The 10,000-nt window shown below is 38.4% G+C and overlaps 1 protein-coding gene across 3 annotated transcripts in view; it reads right to left on the bottom strand.

Moving 5' to 3' along the window:
• LOC138045811 (uncharacterized) overlaps window positions 1-10,000 on the bottom strand; it is a 46,729-nt gene that overhangs the window by 15,949 nt on the left and 20,780 nt on the right. The window contains exons 1-5 of one of the 3 annotated variants that reach the window (XR_011131665.1): window positions 8,100-8,179; window positions 5,914-5,998; window positions 5,618-5,778; window positions 4,709-4,816; window positions 2,672-4,173 (exon numbers count right to left, since the gene is read on the bottom strand). The exons of 1 other annotated variant lie outside the window; for it this stretch is intronic. The gene's annotated coding sequence lies outside the window, so the exon portion shown is untranslated. Of the gene's footprint in view, window positions 1-2,671; window positions 4,174-4,708; window positions 4,817-5,617; window positions 5,779-5,913; window positions 5,999-8,099; window positions 8,236-10,000 lie in introns of those variants that run through there. One more of the 3 variants, XM_068892440.1, reaches the window with a different exon arrangement.

The raw sequence follows: 10,000 nt of genomic DNA, 5'->3' as shown, positions 1-10,000 counted from the left end.
AGTGTACAATGAGGGCTGGATTCTCAACTCCCTCCATCACTTCCTTAACCTTTAGCATCTGCAAATGAATTCACCATTCAAATGAATTGTCTTCAGCAGTATTTTCTCTAGGTAGTTGCTTAGAAAAACTTAACTAAGAAAGAAAAACAAATGAAACTGACTAGATTCTTATTTTCACGACGTTTCGAAGTCATCGTAACTCCATTATCAAGTGATAAATAAAAAAATACAAGTGCTAGAGTTTAAATAGATGGAAAGCATAATTTGCATACTAGGTGTTGTAAAGAATGTTATACAAATACCTTTGCCTTGATTAAGTCACTTTGGACATTTAGAGAGGGTGACAATTCCCTAATGTATAGCATTTCATAAATTAAACAGTCATGAAGATTGGAAAAAACGTTTTCAAGTCGAGTGCATTCTTCAGTAAAAAACTCCCAAGAGGATGACAGTCGATAGGCGCGCTCAAGCATAGTTCATACTAGGTACTTTTCTCTAGGTACTTTTTATTTAATTTTAATTTTTATTATTTTTTTCTTGCAGGGAGGATATTTTTTTTGGTCAGCTAGTAAAAAAAAGCATAATTTGCCCTCAATAACAGGAACTATTTTACAGCCCGGCCTGCATTGGCTATTAGTGGTTTCAGAAATGTTGCAAGCTATTAATATGATATTTAACCATTACACTTAGATTGAACTATGATAAAGGTCTTGTCTTTTGCATTTGCTGTTATTGAATATTACTGATTACTGATTATATGACTGTATACAAAATCGGATAGCCATGGGAATACATTTTAAACTACCAAACAACTTCAGATGTGTGACTAGAGTGTATATACTTGTGGCAAGTTTAGTGAAAAACCAAGTTAAATGAGTTCTTTTGGGAAACAATTTCTTGTACAGGTCAGTTAAGTTCATTTATTACTTTAGTGAACTTATTCAGTTTCAGAACTTTTTTATTGATGTTGAACTCATGGCAAAATGGACATGTTCATTGCATTGTCTATCTTTTTAAAGTTGTAGCAACTGAAAAGAAGTCAAGAATACTCTTGTGCTTTGAATGTTGTTCCTTACCCTTCATCCTCTATTGTTGGGAAAGCAAGCCAAGAAGGCTCACATACTTTTTTTGTTCTTTTAATACCAAGCAGTGGGGCTGTCAGATTTTTTACAGCAAGATGAAAAAAAATAAGGATCGCCTAGATGTAAAAAATCTGACAGCCCCACTGCTCCAGGACCAGACAATATAATGATTTTAAACCAACAAGAGAACAAAATGTTTATTCGGAACTATCATGTAAGACACATGTACATATATGTCCATATGTAGGGTTTATACAGAGTACAAGTTCATCCTACAGTATCACAATATTTAAGAAAAGTACTCTTCAAGGCTTGGTGGGCTGAGATCAAAAAACTTACATGTCTGGTTTCCATACAGACAGGTGAGAGCATTCCTGAAAAGAACAGAAACAACATACATTTTCCCCACACTACTAAGCATTAGCTTCAAATTTTGAGGTTACAACATCGCCAACCAGCCACTCTACAAAACTTCTTACGGCGCTCATTGCAGCATTATATTGTTCCATCTGGTGAGTGAGAATACCAAACTTGAATGGACCTTGCAGGTGGATTCTTAATGGGTAGGCAGGATCTCCGTAGAGACAGAGGGGCTGGCCTGCAGGATTAAATGCAAAGTGCTCAAGGTTGTCCAGCAACCTTGAATCAGCCAACATACCAGCGTCATGTCTCCTCCCCTCTAAAGACATAAAAAAGGTTTTGAAAGAGGATCATAAAAAAATACATTAATTTAGAAATTTCTAATTAATTTTGATTACAAATTATAACAAACTGACTAATCTAAATAAAGTATATAATAATTATTGATAGTACAATTTATACAGAATAATATTGATAAATAGTATTACAAATAGTAGTTCAAATAATAATAATAATAATAATAATAATAATAACAATAATGACAAAGAATTTATATAAACGAGTTTTTCCTAAACAGACTGAAGCGGACATAAATAGGTGATGTATAGAGAGACAACCATTAAGTAAATATTTTTTTCCCTTACCAACTGGGCCATAAAGGTTTCCAATTAGACCATTAGGTAGTGCAGCGCTTTGAAACTTTAACGCATGCACTCTTTTGTGGCCATTGTAAACTGTGCGCTGGTTTGCTCCTGGACGTGTTATAGGCCGAACAATTCCATCAATGAATCCAAAGCAATTTGCTAAAGGAGAACCTTTGGATACAATTGCATCGACGTACGTCTGAAGTTTAACTGGACTTAAAATGTTGTGGTTCCATTGTGTAACCCTGTGGGCATGATGACTGTATACGCGGTGCACCAGCTGGTTTGTTACCATGCTGAGAATTAGTACTGGTTTAGGAAACCTTTGTATTATATCTCCATATCTACATGGATAGGACAAGCGCCTTAAAAGAATACAGAGACCCTCGACACCGTCACAAATAGATCTAAACAACAACAACAATAATTTCAAATTGTTAATAAAGATAAGCTTATATTTGACACAAGTACAAATAAATAACCATTTTCATTGCTTCAGCTTTTGAAAAAGGGGGTTGAATAAGGCACTTCCAACTTTGCTTGTTTAATAGTTACCTTTGTTCTCATTCAGTGACGGCAGGAATTTGAAGGACATCCGAAAGAGCCACTATATCTCTCTTTCTAAAATCTGAATTCAGCCAAGCACTCAGATTCATCGACTTCTTCAAGGTCAAAATCAGGGTAACCATGGTGCGGAAAATCTGAGTTTCTCGAAAAATATTGCTCATACAGTAATAGGAATTCTTCATCATCAATCACACCATCATTTTGCATGAGGAGAAGAAAAGACAGCATATCTCTAAACGACGCCATATTCGAAGGAGATGTTTAAGGCCGGCGTCGCTTGGGGCTTTTGCTTAAGTGTTTATTTTCACGCGGAGAACGAAACCCACTACCCAGTCTTTTACAGACATGACGTCATAATTTCGTCGTTGTCGTCTCATTCGTCGTCGGGGCTTAAGCTCCCTATTATTAACATAAAGACGAAACTACGTATTATTGAAAATGAAACCAATTAAATACTTCCTGGCAATTATTTTATCATGATTGACTATGGTCAGAAACCCATAAGGGTTGAAACGTGTAATGGCCCCTTGTGTGCTGGGAAACAAGCTTCCGAATATTCAATTTTCTAAGTACCATATTTGGAACAACAAGAGCGAGGGGTTTCCAAATATGGTACTTAGCACTGAAACATTCAACCAATCAGTTCGCACTGAATATTCGGAAGCTGTGAATGCGCGTTACACGTTTCAACCCTTATGGGTTTCTGCTATGGTGTAGAGACCATTCACTTATTTTTACGTGATACTATTATGACGTGCCAGAAAATATTCATATCTCCACATGGAATGGATTCATGTAAGTCCCGAGACCTCTGCCCACCCTTCTGGGGTTCCAAAAAAAAAATTAATATGTGGTCTTTGAGACCCCCTCATCCCATGGAGATTTTCTGGAACTACAAACTATCTGTGTGTTACTAGCCTTTTACTGCTTGTATAATTTAACACTCCTTACAACTGCTCCATTTGTAATAAACACAGCAGTTACATGATTTTCAACTGGTTGTAAAATCCAAACCAAAGTAATTATCATAATTTATTATCACTGACTAAACCAATCTGAGAAAGTGATACAAAAGTGATAAAAATAGTCTAAAGCAAAACCAAATGGAGTGCTAATTTACACAATGCAGAATTTCTTTGGATGCAGTATACAATATAATATTACTTCCAAACTAAAAACTAAAATGGGAAAGTCTAGCCTCCATTAAATCCTTTGTGCTGGGGGCCTCTTTCATTGCAATAGTGGGTGCTAGTTGCTTTGGATGGCTTGCTGGTAATGTTGCGGGTCTGACTATTGATTGCTTGTCTTTGGCCCTCCTTTCAAGGATCTTGGCAGCTAGCAGTGGCCAGTGTGGGTAGCATTTCGGTTCCTTCAGTGGTTCTGCTTTCCAGTTCCTCGACCTTTTGCTGTACTGTTTTTTGTACCGCACTTGGCCAGTCGAGTCTTTCATGTCATCGCGGAACAGATGGAAATTGTGGTCAAGTGCTGCCAGCACAATTTGTTTGATAAAAACATCATAGCTGTAATATGAAAAAATAAACATCACTAGTTGTGGGCTCAATTATAAGCCAGAACAGATGGGATCAGTGTGACATAAAATAGTCTATACTACGTAAAGAATACTAGTTCAAAAAATGGTCAGTTTGAGTGGTTACTGTCCTGTGACAGGCCAAAATGACATCCATGTACAGGGCTCTATTTTATTGGGAATTGTATCCCAAGTACATCCACTCTTTTTAGTATTACTATTATTTTCATGTTTCTGGCTGAAAGCCTGCTTTAGACTCCCACACTAATTTACTTGCTTAGGCACTCACATGGCAAGTATGTAAACCAGTACTAAGAATTTAATTATACTGATATACATGTATGATACTGTACATTGCATAGTGACATAGTGATATTTCTACCATGTTTTCAAGTAAACTTTTTGTTTTTCAAGCAAACAAATTTGAAACAGGAAATGTGGAGATGATATTAACTGCAGTAATACAAAAATTAATGACTGTACATTTGTCCACTATATCGCAGCATTTATCGAATTATTTTACCAACCCTTAAAGTCTGTTCATCCTCATCACACTGCTCAGCACAGTGCCAGAAATGGTTCCTGATTGGCTCTATCCATTCCCCAACAACTTCACATCCTCTAACTTTTGGAGCCTGCCAACCAATAATGACAGTTATTTTTCACCAAACATGAAACGAAAGGATTTTATAGTAGTGAAAATGCTAAAACTACAGGATGGAAATGGACCCCAAATTGAAATTTTCAGCTGATTTTTTTTCATGCTTTTGCTCTTGCATCACAGATACAAATAAATATACTATTAGGTAAATTTCCAAGTTGTACTCATCCAAGAATGCATTGTTGAAAGTCTAATTGTAATTCAAATTTCTAAATTCACTCAATCCCCTAAGCCCTAAGTGTATTGAGGGCTTGGTGTTTGCAACAACAGATTGTATTGTTCAGATTCACTGGCTGAACATCAAACGCATGACCTTGATCGAACACTGGCATCTGGAAATTTTCAATCAGTGCAGCATACTGTAGCAGCCAATACTAGTGAATATTTACTTATATTAAAAGCAGATTCATCCCCCATTTTCTCAGGGCAAGTCTAGCTTGATGAACGCACATCTGACATACAGGTACGAGGCAATTGTTTTATAACATTTTAACACCGGCACTTTAACACCAACATCATCAGCATGCACAATGGGAATATGAGGCATGCTTGTGCAACTGAATTTGGCTACATGAATTTAGCAGCTATGTTATAAATGTAAATACATGACTTCTGAAGATAAGAAAATGTGGTCCCTTAAATTCAAACTTGTGCACTGAGTTCTCTGGAGTTCCAGTGAACTGTTTTCGAACCTGTTAACTTCAAAGGAATACTTTTCCTCATTTTTTAGGTATTACTTGACACATGTTTACAGTAAGCCTGAAAATATACCCACCTGCCTTCCACACTGCTGAAGATACTTTCTGCCTCTGGATCTTCCATAGCCTCCATAGGATTTCCCTTCAGTGAAGCAAATGAAGGGTTCAGAGACACTGCCCTTTCCAGAGAGGTGGTGTGTTGTGCCAGCAAATTCCAGTTATATCAACTTCAAAAGACCTTTTAAAATACAACAATACAAATATGACTAGCTGGGCCACTAATAACCGACATGTTTCAGATATTGGAAACTGTAATGGGATTACAAAAAAATAATAATAATAATAATAATAATTAAAGCGTTTGTACATGTACCTTTCACTGACAGAGTCTTTCTCTTTGGAACAGGTTACAACAGTGCTAGTTCCTCTCGGTGTTGAAACGAACAAGGGCCGCTTACCTGTGAAAGGAATACATAAGTGTTCATCAAAACACACCTACACCGATAAAATTTCCTAAATGCATAGCCAATTGGTAATACAAACTGATAAGCACTTACATGGAATCGGGCTATACATGGCGGACGAATCCTGCGAACAAGCTCATTTTCTTTGAGGACATCTGCTCTCATCCATAAAACTGAGCATAAATCCATGAAGCAGGGCCTCAGCAAATTCGCTGCTTGAATTATTTGCGAATCCAGAGGCTTGTTTCCTGTCATTCCATAGCTTTAATGTACCAAACAATATGTCGGCCCTCTGGCCTCGGCGGGCGACCTCTTTTCAACGGCTTCATTCAGAACTTCACACGATAATAAAGAAGAACTAACTATACAAATCCGCGAATTAAATGTTAAAAAGCTATTTACAAATATTACAACTAACAAAAGCAGATGATACGACCGATGGAGCTAGATAAATGTTCACCTATCGCAACATCGTATTTTCTGTAATACAAAAATGGCGCTGATGAAAGCGCTCGCCTGCAATGGCTCTTGCTTGAGCGGTCCTTTAAAAAACACCTTTTTTACCTTCCAATACCTGCCGTATCTAGAATTTAAACCTTTCCCACTTCCCTTCCCCTCTCCCCATTTCAATGTTGACTGTTTAAGTTTCCAACAATTTTTTTGTCTTGCTAGCAACACTGATAAGGAGGGGGTGGGGGGGGGGGGGGGGTTACAGTGTGAGGTGTGAGAGATAATAGGTAATTAATAACGCCCCAAGAAAGTGAAGTGTCCACCATTATTTTTGCCACTTGTTGTAACCTTAGACCTATTAGACCTTAAAAAAGGTTTTTAGACCAAATGCTAGCATTGGTAAACGGTTTGTTTACGCCTAATCAGGCCTAAGATTGTTTTAAGGAATGTTTAGGATTGTTTCTGTATCATTTGTTTCGCTTCGTTTTGCAAATTAGTGTAAGCCAAGTAACTTTGGTTCAGTTCTTATATCGCAATCCGGATTTCTTCTTCTGGATTCCAGATTTTACGCAACCCTTTCATCCAAGTGCTCCAAAAGGACCGATATCAGAAATGATAGATTGAACATCAAGTAAAGTCTCAGCAAGCATCATATAACCGAGTGCTGCATTACTCTAGGCAAGACGACTATACCGATTATTAACTGACGTATGCGCATATGATACAGACAAGGACAAAGTTAGGTTATCGTAAACGTTTAATACACGTATTTTCTGTGTTGGGAAGCACTCTCAGACTTAATTGCAGGTTTCGATCAAGAATTCTGTAGACGTCTTTCTTTGGAAAGGATGACTCCATGACTGGCATGTTGTAATATTCTCACTAAAGGTTCATACTGCGCATAACATTGCAACTTGGAGATGATGATTTTGAAGCCCAAATTACCCCTTTGCCATGCATTATCACAGTGTTGCGAAGAAACGAGCACGGTACTCGTAATAGGTACCGGAAAAACATATTTTAAGAGAAAAAAAGTTGGTTAGTAGAAGTTTTAGTATTTTCGTATAAATGACGTGAAACTGCATTTGGAGCCAGACACTGAGTGCAAGGTGATGATTGTAGCTGTCCACTTGCTTACATTTGCTTACAAGATCGAGCAATTTGAAATCACTGTACTTCAAAAGCTCATAGCCTGGACAAAACAAATCAGTTCAAGTTTTCAGTGATACTCAATACCTTTTGCTACATGACAACAATTTCACCGATTGATCTAGTTTCGAACTCTTCTCGCGTAATTCGGTAAAAACACTTAGAATAAAAGGCATACAACCGAAAACAAGCACGGTGACCCCATCTTTTTATTGCATTTTTTAAATGTCCTGTGCATGAATATCAATTGTGTCAAGTTTGACAAAAATCTGGATAGTACGCCATTTCCAAGGGAATTACCTTAAGCACGTTCAATTCAATTTCAACAAACGAAAACGATATCAGAAAAAACGGCAGAGCAATTCAGTGGTTTAACTATTTTAGCACTTCAAAGACAAGTTACCAGTGAAGAGCCAAGATCTGATTACAGGGGAGACAAGCTCCCTGAGCCACTCAGTGTCTAACTTAACAGGAGTTTTAAACTGTGCGTACTTACCAAAGTACATTTACACTTTTTCAGCCGTTCAACTGAACTTCCGGGTATCAACTAGGTTTCAAAGACCTCTCGCTTTATACTAGCTGTTTCCTGCTTACACAGACTTCACCCAGAGGTCAGCCGCTCTGTATGTTTTTCCTCTCTTTCCTCTAAATCCTAATCTGGTTTTTAAAATCCATTTTGATCGGCAATCCTTAGAAAACTACCCAGTATACCCGATAAACAACGGATACAACGCAATCTCGTTCCCAGAGTCTTCGTTCCCCTTGACCAGCGGGTTCGGGGTTACGAGAGACTCTGGGAAAGGGCATTAGATGACGCATTAGATTCCATCCACCAAAACCACCCTGGCAGAGAGAGACTGAGGTTGACTTCAACCACTTCGTGACATTCTTCGTGACGCCTTGTACATAATAAATCACAGAAATCGAAGACAGTCGGACCGAAAGTCTTCACCGCTCTATTTTTAATTTACTCGCTTTGTTCTTCTTCTTTCGATTAATTTCGCTGTTTTTGGTGAGTATTAAGTACTCCATAAATGTATGCACGCATTCTGTATTATTTTGCGGCTGATCGATAGGTTTTGCTGGTTCTGGTGGATGTCGCTAAGGACATCCACCAGAACCACCATCCCCATCATCACCACCACCATCTTTGCCATCATACAGTAAGAGAGTACACACGCACTACAAATTTTCCGCGATTTCAATGTATCCGCCAAGACAAACTTTTTCACCATGGACATTACATCTCTATACACAGTCATTCCTAAAGCGAAGGTCTTCAAGCACTTAAACACTTTTTCGATCAACGCACTGTCAAAGAACCTAATCGTCGGAAACGCTCCTCCGCCTTGCCGAACTAGTTTTAACGCTTAACTGTTTTCATTCGCCGGCAACTATTACAAACAAATTAATGGTGTAGCGATGGGCACAGGATGGGACCTAGCTATGCCAATCTTTTTGTAGGATATGTTGAACACCAATTTTTTAATCAGTACAACGGCCCCAAACCTGAACTCTACGGCCGCTACATCGACGACGACTGCTCGGCGCTATTCATCCAGCAGAGAAGAACTCGATCAATTTATAACCTCCGTCAACTCTTTTCATCCAGCTCTTAAATATACCTGGGAAATTTCGGAAACTTCATTGGCTTTCCTAGATATCAAAGTTTCTATTAGAGGCAACGTGCTATGTACTAGTGTGCACTACAAACCTATGATCACACAGTTATTTGTTGTATTCATCGTCACATCCATCCCATGTCAAGAACTCCATTCCTTATCTCAATTTCTTAGACTTCGACGTCTATGTAGTGATGACTCACGATTTTTCCATCAAATCAGAGGAGATGTGCCAGTTCTTCGAAAAAACGTGGCTATCCTGTCTCTTGTGGTCAAGCGGGCCATCCAATCGCGCCCAACAATTTGATCGACAGTCGTCACTACAAACGTCCAGAAAGATAAGAATGACAGAATCCATTCACCTCACTTTCCATCCTCATAATCACGCAGTCAAAAGCATCATTCTTAGTAATTTTAAATTACTCCAAAATGATCCCGAGACTGGTAGAATCTTTTCGCAACCGCAACGTAGGCAACTTTTTAGTTAGAAGCGCGCTCAAAACCAACGAGCAACCCGGCACTTTCAAATGCGCGCGCTCACGATGCAAAACTTGTCTTTCATTGTTAACACTAGCAAGATATCGGGACCTAAGCGATCTGTTAAGATCACCAATCGTTTCACATGTACCTCCGCAAATGTCAGATTTAGTGCATAAACTGTACGTTATGCCATAAATTTAAACATTGGTGAGACAGGTAGACGACTAGGTGACCGATTCCGCGAACACCTTCGCGATGTTGAGAAGAATGACCAAGGATGCATCTAAGCCAGTCC

The sequence above is a fragment of the Montipora capricornis genome, chromosome 4 (assembly GCF_036669925.1).
Source record: "Montipora capricornis isolate CH-2021 chromosome 4, ASM3666992v2, whole genome shotgun sequence".
NCBI lineage: Eukaryota > Metazoa > Cnidaria > Anthozoa > Scleractinia > Acroporidae > Montipora > Montipora capricornis.
This window is presented reverse-complemented; position numbering and strand designations above follow the sequence as displayed.